We start from the raw sequence: 23202 nt of genomic DNA on the forward strand, positions 1-23202 counted from the left end.
CCAAGTTCAGAATGTAGGCCTATACCTGATTTTACGATTTTATGTAACTTACACTAAATATTCATTATAAAATGGATGTACACTGATAAGTCAGGACATTATGACCACTGCCACAGCGACGTTGGATACCGCCTGGTGGCGTTGCGGCCACGTGACGCGGTAACAAAAGAATGTAAGGGAGCAGACACAAGCGACTTTGACAAAGGACAGACCCTGTGAATGAGTATATCGAAAATGGCGAAGCTGGCCGTGAGCACCTACGGAAACAGGCAGAAGGACAGTGAAAATACCACCAGGCGCTAAATGGTTGGACGTCCACGACTCTTCACAGAATGTGCGGTTCGAAGGCTTACCTGCTCTGTAAAGTAGGATACGAGGTGATCTGTGGCACCTCTGCCGAGAGAGCGTAATTCTGGTGCACGCACAACTGTTTCGCAGCACACCGTTCGTCGTAAATCGCCGAGCATGGAGCTCCGCAGCAGACAACCCCTACGTGTTCACGTGTTGACCCAACGATATCGCCAATTACGGTTGCAGTGGGCCGGGATGGATTCAACTGTCGATCAGTGTCGACTCTTCTGGTGAATCACACTTTTGCTACATTAGGTTGACGGTCGTCTCCACAAATGAGGTCGAGATGAACGGCGGTTCGAAGCGTGCAGCCTGCCACGGACGCAGGTTGGTAAGAGCAGCATTATGTTATGCGAGACAATCTCCTGCGCTTGCATGGGACCTGTGGTAGTAATCAAAGACACTATGACAGCTGCGAACCACCTGCGTTCCTTCATGCTTGATGACTTCCCCGACGGTGATGTCTCGGCAGTGTAATTGTCCGTGTCTCGGAGCCAGAACCGTGCTGCAGTGGTTTGAGGACCATTATAGTCAATTCACGTTGATGTCTCGGTGGTGAAATTCGCCTGACGTAAATCCTATGGAAACCATCTGGGTCACTATCGAGCGCCATCACTGCGTACGCAAATCAGCAGCCCGCTATTTAGCCGTGAGTAGACATCAAATGCCACTTGCCTCCGTAAACCTACCAGAGAACTGTCGGGTCCTTGAGATGCAGAATCAGCGATGTATTTCGTCCCAAATACGAACAGACAAACTATTAAGCGGGTGGTCATAATGTTTTGGCTCAATCAGTGTACGTATGCGTGTGAATGTGTGCCTGTCCCACATCTCCTACTAAACCACTGGACCGATTTCTCCCGGATTTAGTACAGTATCCACTCTGTTAGGCAACAATCGATATTGGGCTGAGAACCAGCTGTCTATCATAGTTCAGGAGATGCGTGAAAAAAATGCCGCATCATGCATTATGTTTTAATACATTGTAAAGTATGTATGTAGGACTGTAAACGGATCCTAGCCAAGGCTCGACATACGTTACGTACCAAGAATAATGGAGATGCAACCCTTGTGCGCAATTTCTGGTCAAGCCACCTCACAAGAACAATTATAAATTTAAAAATTACAGGGTCGCCACCAGGCCAAGCCCTTCCTAACAAATAAGAAAAGACCGAACTGGAAATTATCAGTTCAATTAAATTAAGAATTTAATTATAAGAATGCAATTTTTTTAAAGACACTAACAAGATGAACAGCATTGTATGTCGTATATCAATGAGCTTGTTTAATTAAATTGATTTTACCCTCCCATTTTTGTATATCACAAGCAAGCAGATTAACTTTTAAAAAACATCAGGGAATAGAAAATTAATTTGAAAACTGGCATCAATACGAAAGATAAAGGACTCAGAGTTTATCTTTTACGTAGTACATTTATTTCATTACTGAATTTGATGCACATCCTCTGAATACACACAACTGGTGCCTGAATGAAAAATTTAACTAGATAATTCGGCAAAAATGGTAGTTTAGTACAATTAAAAAAGGAAAAACACAGGAAAGGGAAGTGGAACACAATAATTCAATTATTCCATCTACATACCCATGACAGAAATAGTTCAGAGAGATACCTATCACCATTATGCTCATGCACTAGCTTGGAAAGAGGTTTATCCGATTCGCAAGGTTTGTATAGTTGATGTACGACACGGAATCCACGCCTGCCGCCTACGAACGGCTGAACTTCAGCACGTGGTAAACTTGATTACGAGTTAACTGTTCCGAAATTAGTCATTAAACCAGGCACAAATGTAAGAAATTTTAATGGTGATAGCAGCATGATTTATACTGTCACGAAATAAAATTAACTCGGCAAGGCAGAAACCTCTCTGAGAGCTACGAACTGTACTCACCAACCGCTAGTTGCAGTGTGTCTTCTCTACCGAGCTTTGCCTAACTACCGGTGCAACGGAAGTTGTCAGAGGGTTAGGCTTCCGCCACCAACCTGACAGACAAACCAACCTCAGTCTAAAAGGGGAAAACCTCTCTGTCCAGGTACTGGGATCCTACGTTGGTCATCCTGTGCTACCCTCCAAACGAGAAGCAAACATCACCTGCTCCTAGCAGACGACAACCAACTCAGCGTCCCCCACAAAAGAAAACCGTAACCACTCGTAAAAACACTCATCCAGTCACATTTACGCACACATAGGGTAGTGTGAAGGGAAAAACGTAATAAATACAGGTCATGGTTTCCTATGGAACACAAACAAATCAAACGTAATATTATTTAATAAGCCTTAGTTTGATTGCTCAGTCTTTCTGGAAGAGTTAATAAATTTAACCGCAATCAGATGGTGGACAGAATAGGATGCACAGAATCCAGTGAGACGGGCGTCTATGAAACGACTCCACAGAGACGTTTCATCATGTATTCTTTACTGTTAAGACACTCCTACAGTCGAGTCAGCTTAAGGAAATCTCCGACTCCTGGAAGCGCTTTTGACAGCTTACAACTGCGAAGCGCAAACGGATGCAGGCGAAAACAACAGCCGTCTATAAAGCTATGAAGAGGCGTTGCCATAAAGACTTCTACAAAATCTCACGTAGGCACCTGAAGCAGGTGCAACCAGCGTACAGAAACTCTGAGATACTGTATTTTCTTCCATCATTCTTTGTACGACTGTTCCGTAATTTCAAAGTTGTTTTCACGAATAAATGGAAATGAATTTTTTTCGCTATTACTCTACAACGACAGTTCATTGTTTGTTTTCGTTTTTAATAGAACATTTGCAAATGAAGTATATGTGAAATAGCAAACTGTATTCACCCTATCACTAGGAAACTCATGGAGCCTTCATTCTACGTTATCTGCGGAGGACTGATATTAGTGACACATTTGCATGTAAACTTCTAATAAACTCATTTGTAATTCTTGAAACACACTCATGATGTGAAAATAGCTTGTTGTGATGCTCACTGACACCGTCATTTTCTACTTTATAGGATCAGATTGCTCCACTGGTTCATCTGTTACTAATTTTATAATCTATCATGACTAAAATCAGCTTCATTAATGTTAATTCTACAATTACGCTTGAAGCTGAAATGAGCTTGTCTCATTACTATGAATTTTCTAATGTACTTGGCTTTTATGTATCGTGTTTGTAGGATCTGCAACGTATTTTCATTGAAATAGGTAATATTCATCTTTCATTTTGTCTGTCTGAGCCGCCATTGAGTCACCTCCGTCCTTCTAAACGTGCACGCTCCGGTCTCAGGAAAATCCCGCATCCGGGGCTCAGCCACGTGCATTCCTTGCGTTGCTCACCAGGGTCGTAATTCGCCACGTGATGTCAAAACACGCACCACTGGCTCTCGCTCCGTGTGCCGGCCTCTCGTAGTGCTGTGACACACGGCTCTGTAACAATCTGAACGAGCTCAGAAGCTGGGACGGGTCATCCTTCATCCTTGTTATTAATTTCTGCCATCAAGACAATTTCAATAGAAACGTTTGAGAATGTTAGATCATATACTTCATGAACAATATCTCGTTTCAGGAAAGGGTAATCTTTTTTACAACAATTGCCTACACTGAAATTTGTACCACATCATGAACATCACTTGTGCACCAATCTTTTAGGTTTGATTTGAAACAGAAGGTTATTAAAATACAAAAATTCCAGAGTATGTTATACTGAGAATTGTCAAATAAACTTCATCGACGATTACTGACGAATTTCTATCCATGTGTACCAAAAAGTAACCACCTCAGTCAACAATGATCGTTAATTGCCGGCCGGAGTGGCCGTGCGGTTCTAGGCGCTACAGTCTGGAGCCGAGCGACCGCTACGGTCGCAGCTTCGAATCCTGCCTCGGGCATGGATGTGTGTGTTGTCCTTAGGTTAGTTAGGTTTAATTAGTTCTAAGTTCTAGGCGACTGATGACCTCAGAAGTTAAGTCGCATAGTGCTCAAAGCCATTTTGATCGTTAATTTTTTACAGAAATACACCGACGTTTGACTGTTTTATTGTTTATTTAAATACAAGACAGTCTTCGGCCTTTTATGCCTTTTTTAAGTATTTTCTTTTATGTCTTTAATATGTATTGCAGGACACTTAACATGCAATATATGTTGAAGACATAAAATTGAGTACTTGAAAATGGCATAAAAGGCCGAAACCTGGGTTGTACTTGCAAATTAAATAAACAATAAAATAGTCAAATGGCGGTGTGTTCCTTTAAAAACTATTGTTTTATTCTTGTTCAGCGCCGGCCGCTGTGGCCGAGCGGTTTTAGGCGCTTCAGTCCGGAACCGCGCTGCTGCTACGGTCGCAGGTTCGAATCCAGCCTCGGGCATGAATGTGTGTGATGTCCTTTGGTTAGTTAGGTTTAAGTAGTTCTAAGTTCTAGGGGACTGATGGCCTCAGATGTTAAGTCCCATAGTGCTTAGAGCCACTTGAACCATCTTGTTCAGCAACATCAAAAACTGTTCAATGAGCATTAAGTCTAACCACAAGCAGAGGCATGTTAATGATCTGAAAATATTACTAACGATATTACACCAAGCATCGCGAAGGGAGCTGCAATCTGATCATACATTCTGTAACTTGTTGCGTGAGAATCATCACCAGAAAGCACCCCACGGATACGCCGACTAGAGAAGGACTAAATTCTTTGCGTGGTTCAAACTAACACAAATTCCGAGACCTCTTGAAAACCTTTGCTAGCAACTGGCTACCACTCCATCTTGACGAAGTATCTCACTTTATACAACACTTCTCAGCGATACAGATTGTTATAACTTCAGTGTGTGAAATCTTATGGGTCATCAGTCCCTAGGCTTACACACTACTTAACCTAAATTAGCCTAAGGACAAACACACACACTCATGCCCGACGGAGGACTCGAACCTCCACCGGAATATAACATCAGTAATCGACTGCTTGGTACAGACTATCTCTGCAGTATGCTTATCCAGAATACGTTAAAGAAAGAACAGCTTTGAAAGTTGACACTGTTACAAGCGCTTTCAAAATTTCCAAACAAAAACACAAATTATGCAAGTAATGACGTTGGTCCAAAGACTTTTGCGTAGGTTTCAGTCGCTCCCAATGAATCAGAGGAGACAGAACTACATGGTGGCGTAGAATAGGTGTTAGAAGGTATTTGTGCGCTGTAATTTAATTGTATGCTGTAAATGAGTCTCTTTGGGAAAATTCTTCACCTCTCATCTCAGTTCACATTGCAGAAAGGAAGCACTAACATTGGACATTGGAACAGCGTTTGTTGATCATAAAGACATTTTACACAGATTCCCGATGTATTGTTGTGGTGGCACGAGCATTCAACAGCACAGTGGTCCAAGAGCAGCAACATCCGGGGCCAGTCAGAGCGACAGCCTCAGTTGTAACCCTGGGGGTGGAACGAATGCGAACCTTCTTCAGGGAGGAGGCACCACACCAACAATACAAGGAGCTCACAAAATTCAACGGTGCCAACCGTTGAAGGACAGGAATCTGGAGCAGCACCATTGTCTTGAAAATGAAATTGTTGAAGCCTTTGAAAATGGAACAGTTAATACGTATCAGATTTGGTTTAGTGATGAGGCACACGTTAACAACAGAACTGGCGATACTGGGCTACTGAAAATCCATAATTTTAAGCTGCGAAGTCACTACCTGGTGAGCAATAAGTGCATACTGTGTTAATTGGCCCATTTTCATTGACGGACCTGTCACAGCAGAGAAACTGGACCACAAATTTGTACTGGCTGCACGATGCGGTCGAACGCTCCGAATTATTGGCTTATACAGGGTGGAGCACTACACACCCTACTGTGTACGTCTTCGATTTCTGTCAGGAGACATTCAAAGATCGTATCGTTGCCTCTGACACTTTAGTATTCACTGGAGATGGTGTGGAATGCCCTCTTTACAGTCCCGATCTCATCCCGTGTCAATATTTCTGATGGGATTATTTGAAAGACAGAGTCTTCAAAGATGCTTCTGGAACACTCCAGGACGTTCGTACAGCAGTTCCCACAGATATTCGTGCAGTCTAAAATAGTGTTCTTCAGTAAGTCATGACGGAACTCATTCAAGGTTCTACGCACTTAGTGCTGCAGGAGGATACATCTTTGGAAACGTTCTGTATTAAATTTCAGGTTGTATGCTAAGCATAAATATTGTCACGTAGAAGACGGTGTAATTAGATGAATGACGAACACTAACTTCACTTAACGAAGGTTTATTCAGCACTTGCACACACAAGAGCGCGGAGCGAACTGCCTCCGGCCTGAACACACACAGTATATATACAGCTACAGGACATTCCAGTACAATGATGCTTGACATTTGTGGATACTTCTAGAATGTACTCGAACCGAATATAGAAATTAAAATGGTAGAGTCCATGTAAGTTTTGAACTCACAACCCTCCATGCAACATTTTAGTATCATTACCACTACACTACTGTGCTAATCAGCTTCTTCAGCAACAATATTATAATGAGAATCTGTCAACCTATGTTATGTTGTAGTAGAAAAAAGATTTCTATTTTGCGTCATCATGTAAATGAGCAGTTGCGGAAGAGAAAGGTAACCGACGGCAGCATTCTAGGCGTTTCTACGGGCCTCGGGAGCAGAGTAAGGCGGAAGCAGGTCCTCTGCAGGAAGCGCCTCCTCCGCCAGCGCCGATCAATGGCGGGAGGCGGAGAGACGCCCCGGCGGCGGGACATTGCCGCGATATCGGCGCATATCGGCGGCCGAGGAGGCTGGCGAGCGCGCCTGGAAGGCTGCCAGGGAGGCCGCTGACTCAGCGCCGCCTCGCTTCTGCACGGTCCGCCGCTCCCACTCAGCAGCCGGCGCCGCGAAAACGGGACGAAGCAGACAGCACCAGCAACAATATAATTATGCAGGTCTGGAGAATTTCGTGGCCATTGACATTGAAGGCAAAATTATTCAGGCTACTATAAGTGGGTCAACATCATTGCATTCCCCTTCTCTTTCCTCGCCTGATATAATTACCTACCCGATGAAGATACTGTACTAATAGTAGTAGTAGTCGCTGTTGCTGTTGCTGCTGCTGTTGTCGCTGTATTCCTCCTGAAGACAGGTTTGATGCAGCTCTCCACGCCTATTAATCTCCGAACAACCACTGCAACTCACATCATTTTGCATCTGATTACTGTATTCATCTCTTGGTCTCCCCGTACAATTTCTACCCCTGCCCCCCATTTCCTGCAATATTACACTAGTGGCCATTAAAACTGCTACACCAAGAAGAAATACAGATGATAAATGGGTATTCATTGGACAAATATATTATACTAGAACTGACGTGTGATTACATTTTCACGCAATTTGGGTGCATAGATCCTGAGAAATCAGTACCCAGGACAACCACATCTGGCAGTAATAACGGCTTTGATACGCCTGGGCATTGAGTCAAATTGAGATGGATGGCGTGTACAGGTACAGCTGCCCATGCAGCTTCAGCACGATACCACTGGCGTACTATGACGAGCCAGTTGCTCCACCATTGATCAGACGTTTTCAGTTGGTGAGAGATCTGGAGAATGTGCTGACCATGGCAGCAGTCGAACATTTTGTGTATCCAGAAAGGCCCGTACAGGACCTGCAACATGCGGTCCTGCATTATCCTGCTGAAATGGAGGGTTTCGCAGGGATCGGATGAAGAGTAGAGCCACAGTTCGTAAAACATCTGAAATGTAACGTCCGCTGTTGAAAGTGCCGTCAATGCGAACAAGAGGTGACCGAGACGTGTAACCAATGGCAGCCCATATCATCACGCCGGGTGATACGCCAGTATGGCGTTGACGAATACACGCTTCCAATGTGCGTTCACCGCGATGTCGCCAAACACAGATGCGACCATCATTATGCTGTAAACAGAACCTGGATTCGTCTGAAAAAATGACGTTTTGCCATTCGTGCACCCAGGTTCGTCGTTGAGTACACCATCGCAGGCGCTCCTGTCTGTGATGCAGCGTCAAGGGTAACCTCAGCCATCGTCTCCGAGCTGATAGTCGATGCTGCTGCGAACGTCGTCGAACTGTTCGTTCACATGGTTGTTGTCTTGCAAACTTCCCCATCTGTTGACTCAGGGATCGAAACGTGGCTGCACGATCCGTTACAGCCAAGAATATTTGTTAGCATTCTGCAGTCATGACTTATGAAACTGATGATTCGGTAACATTCAACTTGTCAGCACCTGTTTGCTTTGGAATTGGAATTATTACTTTCTTCTTTTAAGCCTGAGGGAATGTCGCCTGTCTCATACATCTCGCACGCCAGAAGGAGTACTTTCGTCATGGTCGCCTCTCTCAGGACTACCAGTAGTTTTGAAGGAATGTCGTCTACTCCTGCGATCTTACTTCGACTTATGTGTTTCAGCGCCCTGTGAAATGTTTCTCGCAGTATCATATTTCCCATCTCATTCTCATCTAGTAACAGTAACCTGAAAACTTCAAATAACCGCCCTTTTTCAGAACAAGCATGGAAAAACTCCCTTTTCTAAGTGAACGCGATATCATTTTCGATAGTTTTCAGCTAATCGGGGGAACCAGAAGAGTACTGAAGAGAACAGCCGAGGAGAGAGGTCGAAACGTCGACCTACAAAGAAGAAATTCGGAGAACAACATCATGCGGCCTAACAAGCTAGAATCTTTTTCCTTCCTATAATTGTTGTTTCTGCGGTCTTCACTCCCAAGGATAGTTTAATTTAATTCATCACGCTGCGAAAGCCTATTCATTTCTAGCTGCTACCGAGTGAGGTGGCGCAGTGGTTAGCACACTGGATTTGCATTCGGGTGGATGACGGTCCAAACTCGTGTCCGGCCATCCAGATTTAGGTTTTCTGTGATTATCTTAAATCGCACCTGGCAAATTCCGGGGTTGTTCCTTTGAAAGGACATGGCCAATTTCCTTCCACATTCTTGACACATTCCGTGCTTGTGCTCCGTTTCTAATTATCTCAATGTCGACAGGACGTTAAACCCAATCTTCCTTTTGTCATAAATACTAACACCTACACCCATTTGAACTTACTTACTGTAATAGAGCCGTAGTCTTCCTTTATAATTTTTACCGTCCACCCCCTCCCCCCCTCACCTCCCACAGCCCGCCACCTCGCCCACTTTTCTCCATTACCTTCATATTGACAATTCCTTGATGCATCAGAATTCCTTCCGACTGCTGCTGTCTCTTCTCACTGTCATACCTCTTCCTCGTTGTCACTGCAATATAGGCTCTGTCTCTCATTATCACTGGCTCTCACCCACTTCCACTTTCTCTTTCTCTGTATTCCTCTCCCGTCTCTTTCCCACTGTCAGTGTCTCCCTCTCCCTTAGCATACAAAGAGCGAATATGTTCACGTGGCAAGTTTTTTAGGAGATTTAATAGCTTCTGAGGAAGGTAGAATGATGCAGCTAGTACCCTACTTTTTAGTCAGAGTCTTATATAACAGGAGCATATTAGCCAGTTTTGCGCTCACACAGGAACATTATGATGCTGGTCAACCTATGCTTCCTTTTAGTCAAGATATGTCATAAATCGATTTTCTTCCCAAAGTCGTCAGTGCCCCTTCATTATTTCTCCGAAACAATAGAATCCGTAGATTACATGCATTCTAGTAGGAAAGCATTGTACGAGTATATCGCTAGGGGCTGTATTCATCAAATATTACAACCAAAACATCAAAAACCGCCATCAAGTTGAACAACTTTGCTAGACACCGAGTATCAGTTTCCAAGAACAAAAAGATAAGGAAAGCAAAAGGGATGTCAAAATATAATTGAATACCGTAAGAAGAGCTGTTCTACACACTTCTGAATTCTCCATTCCATTTCAAGAAGAGGAAACCAATTGTGCAGTCAAAAGTATGAAACTTGTAAAAGCAGCCAGATTTGATGGAATATACCTTGAATTTCCGGCTCACTGTGGACTAGCTGCAATCAAATGGTTTACCAACTTCTTCTTACATACCCTGCAAATCGGAAATCTTCCATCTCTGATGGAAATAAAAAAAATTATTAGTCATGCTGAAACAAAGTAAAGCTCCTACCATAGTGGAAAACTATCATCCAATAGCTCTTCTAACAAAGGACACTTCCCTTCGCAGCCCCCTCAGGTTTAGTGGTAAGACGTCCCAGTGGACATCCCTCAAAAACTGAAACCAGATCAAACAGGAAGGAGTTGGACTGAACTGCGAAAAGAAAGCAAAATAGAAACAGTGAACGATTTACTACATAGATGTCGCACAGAAATGAAAATAACAAATAAACATGTGTGAACTACATTACACAAAGGAATTCAAGAGTCAAAACTTCAAAACCGAATGCAACTTCAGAAACCTTAAAAACATATGTTTTGACAGAGCACAGAAAAACTGTGAGATTGTGAAACTGTTGCGTTCGTTTGTTGCAGCTTACGTGACAAACTATTGTGTTTTCATGATTTCCTTGGGAGTGATCACGTTCACATTTATGCGAAAAACAGTAACGGGCAAGGAGGCATATCTGACTCACTTACCAGTCTTACAAATTAGGTGCGTCGATAAGAGATTCCTATCATATGACACACGCACTGTCACTAATGACGTGTATGACAGACCATACGTGTTTTCCGGTGTTGGATTCGTCTGACTTAACGCCTTCTCATCAAACGTTTGCCGTTGCCGTTTGAAAGCCACTTTCTTTCGGCTGCTAACACACTACTTGCACAGAATCAATTGTCATTATAGGTCCCTACCTTACACCTCGCTGTTACAAACGGACGTTACACCACGATGCAGACACAAATTTGAATGAAGAAAAGAAAAAAAAATGGCACGAGGGATACGTCAGACGGCACACCCGCCTCGTAGTCCAAAAAAAGTGGCTCTGAGCACTACGGGACTTAACATCTGACGTCATCAGTTCCCTAGAACTTAGAACTACTTAAACCTAACCAACCTAAGGACATCACACACATCCATGTCCGAGGCAGGATTCGAACCTGCGACCGTAGCGGTCGCGCGGTTCCAGACTGAAGCGCCTAGAACCGCTCGGCCACAACAGCCGGCCGTAATCGAAAACCTTGACCACATACCCAGGACGCCGTTGCTGTTTCAACTTGCTCTTTATTGCTCTTCTTGTTCTTAAACAGTTCACTGTTTCTGTTTTGCTTTTTTTAAAAGTTCAGTACACCTTCATCCTGTTTTCATGTTAGATCTGGGTTCAGTTTTTGACGGCCTGTCCGCTGGGCCCTCTTACTACTTAATCTGAGGCTGCGACAGGGAGTTTTCCTTGTAGCTACCACATACGAGCTGCTTCAGCGTCTGATCAACAATACAAATTTTCTAATTATTGATAAACATATTCCTACTGGACAAGCAGAACTTACTGAGGACTTGTAGCCAACAGGTACTTTCTCTCCCTACTTGTAGCAAAAATGAGTATGGGATCAATTAGTGTAGCTGCCTTTTTGGATCTGTCAGCTGTTTATGACACTGTTTGGCGCAGAGGATTTCTTTTTTAAATTTATAAGTTTTATCCCATGTCGTAAACTCACGGACCTGCTTAATATCATAGTAATCAGTTGATACTTTCAGATCTATTCCGACAGTGAAAGAAGCAGAGTATTTAAACTAAATGACGTTTTACCTCAAGAATCCGTTCTGGCTCCTCTCCTTTTCCGTCCTTACACACACGGCGTACCGGAAATATCCTCAAGAGAATTCATTTATGCTGGTAACATTCAGTTGGTGGCGCAGAGCTCCAACTTTTATGTTGCTCAAATGGCTCTGAGCACGATGGGACTTAATTTCTGAGATCATCAGTCCCCAAGAACATAGAACTACTTAAACCTAACTAACCTAAGGATATCACACACACCCATGCCCGAGGCAGGATTCGAACCTGCGACCGTAGCGGTCGCGCAGTTCCAGACTGGAGCGCATAGAACCGCTCGGCCACCCTGGCCGGCTTATGTTGCTCAAACCACTATGTCCACTGATATGGAAGTCGCAGACGTCCACTTCAAGAAATGGTGCCTTCACCTAAATCCTCAGAAAACAGATATATTTTTATTTCATCTACGCAATAGACTAGCAAATTACAAAGTAGAAATTAAAATCAAAGGCTAAATCTTCTCATACTGCATTACATCAAAGTACCTACAATTAACTCTAGATAGAACTCTAACTTAAATCAGCAACTTTCAAATGTAGCTGCTAAAGTCAAAACGAGAAACATTACTGCTCAGAAGCTTGTGGTACCTGTTTTTGGATGCACAGCCTTAGCCCTTTCGTAGTCTGTTGTTGAATACTACCGTCCGACCTGCATCAATAATATACGGATAGGGTGTCTACTCTTTCGGACATGTCTGAAAGAACAGACACCATATTCATATAAGTATATCCTTATAGCAATACCAGCCATGACCACGACCTTTTTCTTCTGTGCGGATACACACATATTACCCGAACTCTTGGTACTCGGTAAGAATATCTTCCGCGAGTAATGAGTGTGTTGGGTAGTGACACTACGAATGAAGTGTATGGACATATAAGGTGAGAATATGGGTCTTGCCGGAGGCGCGCGGGATAGTTCCTGCAGTCGCACTATCCTCTTTGTCCTCGGTGGCTCAGATGGGTATAGCGTCTGCCATGTAAGCAGGAGATCCCGGGTTCGAGTCCCGGTCGGGGCACACATTTCCAACTGTCCCCGTTGATATATATCGACGCCCGTCTGCAGTTGAAGGTATTAATATATAGCTAATTCTAATTTGGGTCAATAGTGCTCACATTAGGAAGATAGACATCTAATTCAGTTAGACAATGCGAATAATTACGGGACGTATTCGGAGTACGAACACCCTATGACTTCCTGTTCTCCGCAGTATCCCACCTCCAGCTCGAACAAGATCAGAAGCTCTCATGAAGGCCTGAGACAACATTCAGAAGAGTCCACAGCTACCCATTCATCGAGATCTGGCACAAGCAGAACACCAACGCTTGCAATCAAGAAAGCCGTCGTGGTGCACAACAAAAATCTTTCATGGGTCCTCTTACAGTGTCAACCATTCATGGAAAATCCGTAGGGATCGGTCAGCTGTAGTCAAGAAACATCTAGTCGAGCACCCTGCATGCGGATACAAGGATTCCATCTTCACAAACGTCAAAGGAAGATCATAAACCGTATTCGAATCGGACAAGGCAGATGTTGTTATGTAATGCACAAATGGGAATGGGTGGGTTCTGCGAATTGTGGCCTTGGTACCTTCTTACAGTAAGTCCACCATATCGTAGTTGAGTGTCCTCTTTGAGAGTACGAAGGAACGATATTGGTCATTCACCACGAATGGGATGAAGCGATCGAATGGACCAGGGAACTAGATCCAGGGATGTAAGATTGTACAAGCTTGTGATGGCGCACATTTTTCCACAATATATCATCTGCCTTGTCTGGTTCGAATCCGGTTTATGATCCTCCTTTGACGTCTGTGGAGATTGAATGTTGTAGCCGTACGCAAGGTTTTCTACTAGATGTTTGTTGACTACGGATGATCAATCCTTCTGGATTTTCCTTGAATGGTTGACACTGTAGAAGGACCCATGGAGATTGTTTGCTATGCACCGCGACGGCTTTTTTGATATATGTATATGTATCCTACTATAAATTAATAAATTATCCGGTGGACCCATTTAATCTTCAGATTTCTCCTGTTGCACCATATTTCAAATATCGTAAGCTCTCGATTATCAAGGTAATTGGAGACTTGATATTCCATGATAATCCACAATTAAAGTACACAGTAATGTATTAGTGCCAACAGCTGTGACCGAGCGGCTCTAGGCGCTTCAGTCTGGAACCGCGTGACTGCTACGGTCGCAGGTTCGAATCCTGCCTCGGGTATGGATGTGTGTGATGTCCTTAGGTTAGTTAGGTTTAAGTAGTTCTAAGTGTAGGGGACTGATGACCTCAGATGTTAAGTCCCACAGTGCTCAGAGCCACTTTTTTTGGACTACGAGACGGGTGTGCCGTCTGACGTCTCCCTCGTGCCATTTTGTTTTTCTTTTCTTCATTCAAATTTGTGTCTGCATCGTGGTGTAACGTCCGTTTGTAGCCGTCCGCGGTGGCCTAACAGTTCTAGGCACTCAGTCTGGAACCGAGCGACTGCTACGGTCGCAGGTTCGAATCCTGCCTCGGGCATGGATGTGTGTGATGTCTGAATTTTTTAGTGTTCTTCAAAAACATATATTAATTAGAATGTTACAATCGAAAATACTTAACTAATGTTATTAGTAAATTCTATTTTAATCATCAACGAATGTGCGAAAATATTATACTAACAAGGAATTCAGTACAATCCAATTTCACATTACATTAGCCTGAAAGAAAATGGTCGTGAATTGTTTTGTCTGACGGAGGTAGCTTGTCTTTAAGGTATCATACTGCGAATTTTACAAATCACCAACTTGTCAGATAGGAGGGCATCTTCTTGCTGTTACAGATGATCCACTAACCCTTCGACCCATTGAAGTGCTGATGCATGATTCATTACGTTTCTGGAATTGTAGGAATGTTAGTTTTTGGATGCACAGCCTTAGCCCATCTTAGTTACTACAATTCACCTCCTAGGATACGCCTTTAACCCGCTAAACAACAGCACTGTTATTCAACGTCTCATGACCTGGTTCTGTGCGGTCGACGTGAATCATTCAAAAATAGTTTTTTTGTCAACAGTTTCACGTCCTGAAGTACTTTTCAAAAACAGCAGCTAACGTTTCTAATGATCAGTCATCTTCGTCATTGGAATTACTGGTTTAATCAGTTTTAGGATGTTTTTCCATGATTTTGCTATCGTCGACACACTATAAATTGCGTCTAGAATAGCTCATTCTTTCCAAAATGTTTGAAGATCACTGCCCTTATCAGTAAGTTTTTTAGCAGACTTTATCTACGAATTTTCTTCGAGTCAGCGATGACACCCTGATCCTATGGCTAGATTCAGGCTGTCACGTTAGGCAGCAAATATTTTAGATATACTGTATCACCCATCATCTGGATCCAGAACATTTTCGTTCGGATGCGATGGAGCCTTGTCCAGCAAAAATACAGCCCTTGCAAGTATACCCTTCGACACTAAATGTTATCACACCTGTGGCATGATTATAATATAGGGGTAGCGTATTTGATTCATAATCAAAACGTCTTCGGTCACGGGTTCGATCCCCGCCACTGCCCAAATTTTGATAAATAATCAGCATTGGCGGCCGAAGACTTACGGCATAAGAAGTCAGCCTCATTCTGCCAACGGCCTTGTCAAAGAGGGCGGAGGAGCGGATAGAGGTTCAGGGCACTCTCTTGTCCTAGGGGTGGGAAATTGCCCCTAAAGGCGGAAGAATCAGCAATGATCAACGACATGAGGATGCAGAAGGCAATGGAAACCACTCCATTAAAGACACGTAACGTGTATCCACAGGACATGTCGCCTGTATTTGAAGAAGTGTCATGATGATCTCTCCATTGGCAAAAGATTCCGGAATAGTCCCCCATTCGGATCTCCGGGAGGGGACTGCCAAGGGTGAGGTTACCATGAGACAAAGATTGAATAATCAACGAAAGGATAACTTTCTACAAGTCGGGGCGTGGAATGTCAGAAGCTTGAACGTGGTAGGGAAACTAGAAAATCTGAAAAGGGAAATGCAAAGGCTCAATCTAGATATAGTAGGGGTCAGTGAAGTGAAGTGGAAGGAAGACAAGGATTTCTGGTCAGATGAGCATCGGGTAATATCAACAGCAGCAGAAAATGGTATAACAGGTGTAGGATTCGTTATGAATAGGAAGGTAGGGCAGAGGGTGTGTTACTGTGAACAGTTCAGTGACTGGGTTGTTCTAATCAGAATCGACAGCAGACCAACACCGACAACGATAGTTCAGGTATACATGCCGACGTCGCAAGCTGAAGATGAACAGATAGAGAGAGTGTATGAGGATATTGAAAGGATAATGGAGTACATAAAGGGGGACGAAAATCTAATAGTCATGGGTGACTGGAATGCTGGTGTAGGGGAAGGAGTAGAAGAAAAGGTTACAGGAGAATATGGGCTTGGGACAAGGAATGAAAGAGGAGGAAGACTACTTGAGTTCTGTAATAAGTTTCAGCTAGTAATAGCGAATACCCTGCTCAAGAATCACAAGAGGAGGAGGTATACTTGGAAAAGGCAGGGAGATACGGGAAGATTTCAATTAGATTACATCATGGTCAGACAGAGATTCCGAAATCAGATACTGGATTGTAAGGCGTACCCAGGAGCAGATATAGACTCAGATCACAATATAGTAGTGATGAAGAGTAGGCTGAAGTTCAAGACATTACTCAGGAAGAATCAATACGCAAAGAAGTGGGATACGGAAGTACTAAGGAATGACGAGATACGTTTGAAGTTATCTAACGCTATAGATACATCAATAAGGAATAGCGCAGTAGGCTGTACAGTTGAAGAGGAATGGACATCTCTAAAAAGGGCCATCACAGAAGTTGGAAAGGGAAACATAGGTACAAAGAAGGTAGCTGCGAAGAAACCATGGGTAACAGAAGAAATACTTCAGTTAATTGATGAAAGGAGGAAGTACAAACATGTTCTGGGAAAATCATGAATACAGAAATACAAGTCGCTGAGGAATGAAATAAATAGGAAGTGCAGGGAAGCTAAGACGAAATGGCTGCAGGAAAAATGTGAAGACATCGAAAAAGATATGATTTTCAGAAGGACAGACACAACATACAGGAAAGTCAAAACAACCTTTGGTGACATTAAAACCAACGGTGATAACATTAAGAGTGCAACGGGAATTCCACTGTTAAATACAGAGGAGAGAGCAGATAGGTGGAAAGAATACATTGAAAGCCTCAATGAGGATGAAGATTTGTCTGATGTGATAGAAGAAGATACAGGAGTCGATTTAGAAGAGATAGGGGATCCAGTATTAGAATCGGAATTTAAAAGAGCTTTGGAGGACTTACGGTCAAATAAGGCAGAAGGGATAGATAACATTCCATCAGAATTTCTAAAATCATTGGGGGAAGTGGCAACAAAATGACTATTCACGTTGGTGTGTAGAATATATGAGACTGGCGATATACCATCTGACTTTCGGAAAAGCATCATCCACACAATTCCGAAGACGGCAAGAGCTGACAAGTGCGAGAATTGTCGCACAGTCAGCTTAACAGCTCATGCATCGAAGCTGCTTACAAGAATAATATAAAGAAGAATGGAAAAGAAAATTGAGAATGCGCTAGGTGACGATCAGTTTGGCTTTAGGAAAAGTAAAGGGACGAGAGAGGCAATTCTGACGTTACGGCTAATAATGGAAGCAAGGCTAAAGAAAAATCAAGACACTTTCATAGGATTTGTCGACCTGGAAAAAGCGTTCGACAATATAAAATGGTGCAAGCTGTTCCAGATTCTGAAAAAAGTAGGGGTAAGCTATAGGGAGAGACGGGTCATATACAATATGTACAACAACCAAGAGTGGACGATCAAGAACGAAGTGCTCGTATTAAGAAGGGTGTAAGACAAGGCTGTAGCCTTTCGCCCCTACTCTTCAATCTGTACATCGAGGAAGCAATGATGCAAATGAAAGAAAGGTTCAGAAGTGGAATTAAAATACAAGGTGAAAGGATATCAATGATACGATTCGCTGATGACATTGCTATCCTGAGTGAAAGTGAAGAAGAATTAAATGATCTGCTGAACGGAATGAACAGTCTAATGAGTACACAGTATGGTTTGAGAGTAAATCGGAGAAAGACGAAGGTAATGAGAAGTAGTAGAAATGAGAACAGCGAGAAACTTAACATCAGGATTGATGATCAAGAAGTCAATGAAGTTAAGGAATTCTGCTACCTAGGCAGTAAAATAACCAATGACGGACGGAGCTAGGAGGACATCAAAAGCAGATTCGCTATGGCAAAAAAGGCATTTCTGGCCAAGAGAAGTGTACTAATATCAAACATGGGCCTTAATTTGAGGAAGAAATTTCTGAGGATGTACGTCTGGAGTAAGCATTGTATGGTAGTGAAACATGGACTGTGGGAAAACCGGAACAGAAGAGAATCGAAGCATTTGATATGTGGTGCTGTAGACGAATGTTGAAAATTAGGTGGACTGATAAGGTAAGGAATGAGGAGGTTCTACGCAGAATCGGAGAGGAAAGGAATATGTGGAAAACACTGATAAGGAGAAGGGACAGGATGATAGGACATCTGCTAAGACATGAGGGAATGACTTCCATGGTACTAGAGGGAGCTGTAGAGGGCAAAAACTGTAGAGGAAGACAGAGATTGGAATATGTCAAGCAAATAATTGTGGACGTAGGTTGCAAGTGCTACTCTGAGATGAAGAGGTTAGCACAGGAAAGGAATTCGTGGCGGGCCACATCAAACCAGTCAGTAGAGTGATGGAAAAAAAAAAACAAAAAAAAAACAAAAAAACATGTTTGAAATATTGTGCAGTCCATCCTGGCCGCTTTCTGTTGAAAATAATGGTCAGGTAAATAGTGCATTTATTTTCCTTTGAAACAGTGCGGTTTTTTAGTTTTATCTACTACATCAAGTTAACTTTGTGTGGTCCTTGCTTGATATACAGCCTGGTGCACTACGCTCTGTGTCGAAGGCTAAAGTTTTTGTTGGTAGACACTTCAAAAACAACCAAGTTTCACCCGGATTATGTATTAGTTCCAGCTCTAAATTTTTCTCATGCAGTAAACTCCTGGACATTATTACGAAGTTCAGAAGCAGCGTAAATATCCCCACTTAACTTTTCTCCTCGGACGGATATCTCCCGGTTACCATGACGTTGTTTAAACCTTGTTAACCAGCTGGAAGAGGCTTTAAAATCTTCTTTACTGCCTAAGGTTTCGTAGAAAAACTGGGCCAGATACTTATGTTCCCTCTGCTCTTTTCTCTTGGAACCATTCCAACATGACTTCATTCATGTCCGCGTATTGGTTTTCGAACAGTACCCGTTCAGCCGTCTTGACAGTGTAGTGCCCTTTATGACAGTGATCGTAAGGACAACACAGCACGCAGTCCCTGAGCGCAGAAAATCTCCAACGGGGTCGAGAAACGAATCCGGACTCTTACGCTGACCGTGCAGCTACCAGGCCCATCTTTGTTTTATACCGAGTTTAATCGCATTTCGTTTTCAATCCTCCATTCTTATATTTACCTCTCCATTCTTGTGTATTTTACGAGCCTTTCACTGTAGCTTACGCCTGTTTTCCTGCCAATTTCGAACATATTGCACCATTCGACATTGCCGAACACCTTTCCTAGGTCGATGGCTCCTAAGTACGTGTCTTGATTTTCCTTAAGTCCATTATCAAGCACAACGTCAGAACTGCCTCTCACTTGCCTTTACGTTTCCTAAAATTAAACTAATCGTCATCTTAAAGATCCTCAATATTCTTTTCCTTTTTTCTGTAGAATATTTTTATCAGTAACTTGCTCATCAAGTTAAATAGAAGCCTGTAGTATCTGACTTTAACTACATCTTTGAAGAAATCTCTATAAGTAAACCATTAATGTTTTAGCGTGTTTTTATGTACGATAATTGTTTCCATACAATTCTCTTGTCTTTACCACGTAATTAGTTTACGATTTGTCACGTCCTTGTCCTGTATGTAGGTCTGCAATAAGATGTTCAAGTTTCGGAAACTAGTCTAGAAATAAAATGTTATCCAAAAAAAAGGTCTGCATCTTTCTTCCGACCAGTAAGGAGTCCTCGAGAGTGTTGGACTCCTTGCAGAGTAAGAGCGATAAACTTTCCCAATCAGGAGTATATAAAATTACATGCGGGGATTGTCCAAAATTTTACATCGGGCAAACGGGACGTGCTCTGGGTCTCAGGTATAAAGAGCATATTCCTACGAGAAGTGGTGACGGCACTAAGGGCTCTACTTATGCGGAACACCTTGTGCAAACGGCTCATGCGCCAAGCCCTCCAGTTAATATCGAGTTACTTCATTCCGAGGTTAAGGGCTTAAAACTATACGTTTTGGAAGAAATGCAGATCTTTAAGCATCTGCAACATGCTAAAGACAATATCCTTAACGACCAACTCCTACTAAGAAATAGAAAATTTTTTGAAGGTTTCGCGCCTTTCCTGTGTTCTTCATACTTGTAAATCTGATGATCTGGGGATTTTCACATAAGTGCGCTGATTGGCGAGCGCGGTTGGTCAAGCTGTTCATCTTCTTTCTTTTTATCCTCATTTTCCTTTTACGATGAAGGTGATTTTAGCCCATTGAACACCTCACGTTTTATCCCTATATCTTTATTTCCACGACGTCTTTAGATTACGTCCCCTCAGCCCCCCCCCCCAGGATAACTTCTGGCTTTAGGTATAGTTTTTAACGAGTTCCTCCTGTTGTCATAGGTAGCTTCATATATAAGTTTCTTTACTAGAATAACCAACCGTGTGCGGTTATTTTTAGGCTCCATCTCCTATTTAGTTCGTCTCTTGTTGTATCCATTCCATTTTTTTTATATACGTTGACCCACGGTTGGGAATATATGGGCTATTTAGCCCCGACCCATGTATAAACTTTCTCGTATTCGTATGCGCACGCACATTCAAGTAACTTCCCTTGTCTTTCGCATGTGCGTAGGTAGCGGGTCAGGCTTGTAAGTGAGCGACCATTTGTAGCTGCAGTTTATGGCGAGTCATGGCCCATCGAACATAGGCCGGTGTGAGGTGGAGCGTACACCATTAAGTTAAGTAGTGGTTTTGACTTTTGCACATATCTACTGTTTATGTTTTCCTTTCCTTTTTCGTTTAGAAATGTATAGCTATGGAGTTCTTTTAATCTTTGACAAAGGTCTTCTTAGGCACTTGTGGGTTTTATTGTTGTTCTGAAGAAGGTGTAGTTATCTACGCCGAAACCTGGGTTAACACTTAACACTAGGCGCTTTTTTCGCAATCGAGGCGGGTTTTTAGTTTTTTAATATATTAACCAACGATTGCTGAGGCGCTGCGATGTTGAAGGTTCTTTTTGCAGGTCATTTGCCAGTTTGCTTTTGTGCGAACTTTTGAAGACAGAAGTAGACACCAGCCTCGATTAACGGCAGGACATGTCAGCACGACTGGCAGAGACCTTTGGAGTTAACAGGCGTGTCATTCTAAATATAACTGATCTCTCCCACTAAAACTGATCTCTTCCACTACCTCATTTTCTCCAATGTCTATGTTGCTCACAGTTGTCTTTAAGTTGACACCATACCGTATGTTTATACATCCATAGTGATGTTTCACTCTGAAGGGGAGTTAACGTTGTTATGAAACTTCATGACAGATTAAAGCTGATCATGGCAATTTACCTACTGAGCTACGTGTCACTTTTCGTGTCGCATCTCTAGGCTTCGACGTTCCAAATTTTTCTACTAGTTTGGAAACTTCATAGACTCTATCCTGCACAGACTTCGAAGTCATCTCTCATTGGAGAAATTAGACCCACCGGACGGTTGACACTGGGATTAATCTTTTTCGCCACGACTGCTAGGGGGCCCTACCCAGTTGGCCGTGTAGATGAGCGCCAATCGAGTTTGCAAAGTTGACGACGTGTGGTGGCTGTAACCTGTGACAACTGTAGTAGCTACAGCTAAATTCAGCAAGATAGCTTGCGTTGGAAGCGGAGTGTACTTCAGACACCACTATTATATTGCTCTGTACAACTTAAGGACGAGCTAGATAAACCTAGCATATTAACTACTCGCTTTTCCAGAGCTTTTCCAGAGGTGCACAAAAAGCTGGACGTCACATGGTGAGAGATCAGCGCGACTATAGCGCCAAACGGGGTTGACCCCGTAACACGAGGCAGACAGTAGGTGATTTTACTTTATTATATGAGCTTCCAAACAGTAATTTCATTTTTCCGTTGCGGCCAAGCCACGACCAGCAGTGTTAGCTGCCTGTAAATTCTTTCGTCCCACAGTTTAGCAACAGGAAGTCAGCACCGACGAAGCGAACCTTGGCCACGCGCCTCTTTCATGTGCTTAGAAGGTAACGCCGTCCCAGGCGTCGCTTAGCGAGCAACGCTCTGGAAAGTTCCATGCCGCCCGCACGGTTTGCTCGGTACTGACCAATCAGGGCGGAGGAAGCCGTGTGATGCGTCGAATATACCCAGCTGCCCGTCGCCGGGCCCGCACTCTTGTATTCTTGCTCACCCTCGAGTTGTATGCGCGCCCTGTAACAGTGAACATCTCCCGCTTCTCCCGGTGCTGCAGCACTGTAGACTTAGTTTTGGCAGACAACTTTCGGTAGCTTCGCGAACTGTGTTTCGCCAAACTCTACACTCTGGCTCACCCTCTCCTCCCTAGGCCTATGTAACCCCTTTCAACATGCCTTCGCCAATAAATGGCCTTTCTCTAAAAATTACCCAATTCATTCCATAACGCCCACCGCCTGCCCATACGCCCATCCGGTACAGCAGTGAAGTAACAGGAGGAGACAGTTACGGTGCACTGTGGTGGTGTTGTTCACTACAACGTGGCCCGGAGACAACGTTCGGATGACTTCACACGGGGAAGAATCATCACGAAACTGGACGAGGTACAACTATTCTAGCCCAAGAATTTGGTATTGTTCACGGCATTGTTTCACTCGCACGGAGAGCGTTCTGAACCACAAGCACTTCCGCACAAAAGAGGGAATGTAGCCGACCACGATCGGTTGTAGCCGCGGAACCAACAGGCCACATGTCAAATAGCGGGTGCAATAGCAAGAACATTTAACAGGATTGATAAGCACGTAGTCTCACGCTTGACAGTGGCACGGTG

Source organism: Schistocerca cancellata, chromosome 2 (genome assembly GCF_023864275.1).
Source record: "Schistocerca cancellata isolate TAMUIC-IGC-003103 chromosome 2, iqSchCanc2.1, whole genome shotgun sequence".
NCBI classification, from domain to species: Eukaryota; Metazoa; Arthropoda; class Insecta; order Orthoptera; family Acrididae; genus Schistocerca; species Schistocerca cancellata.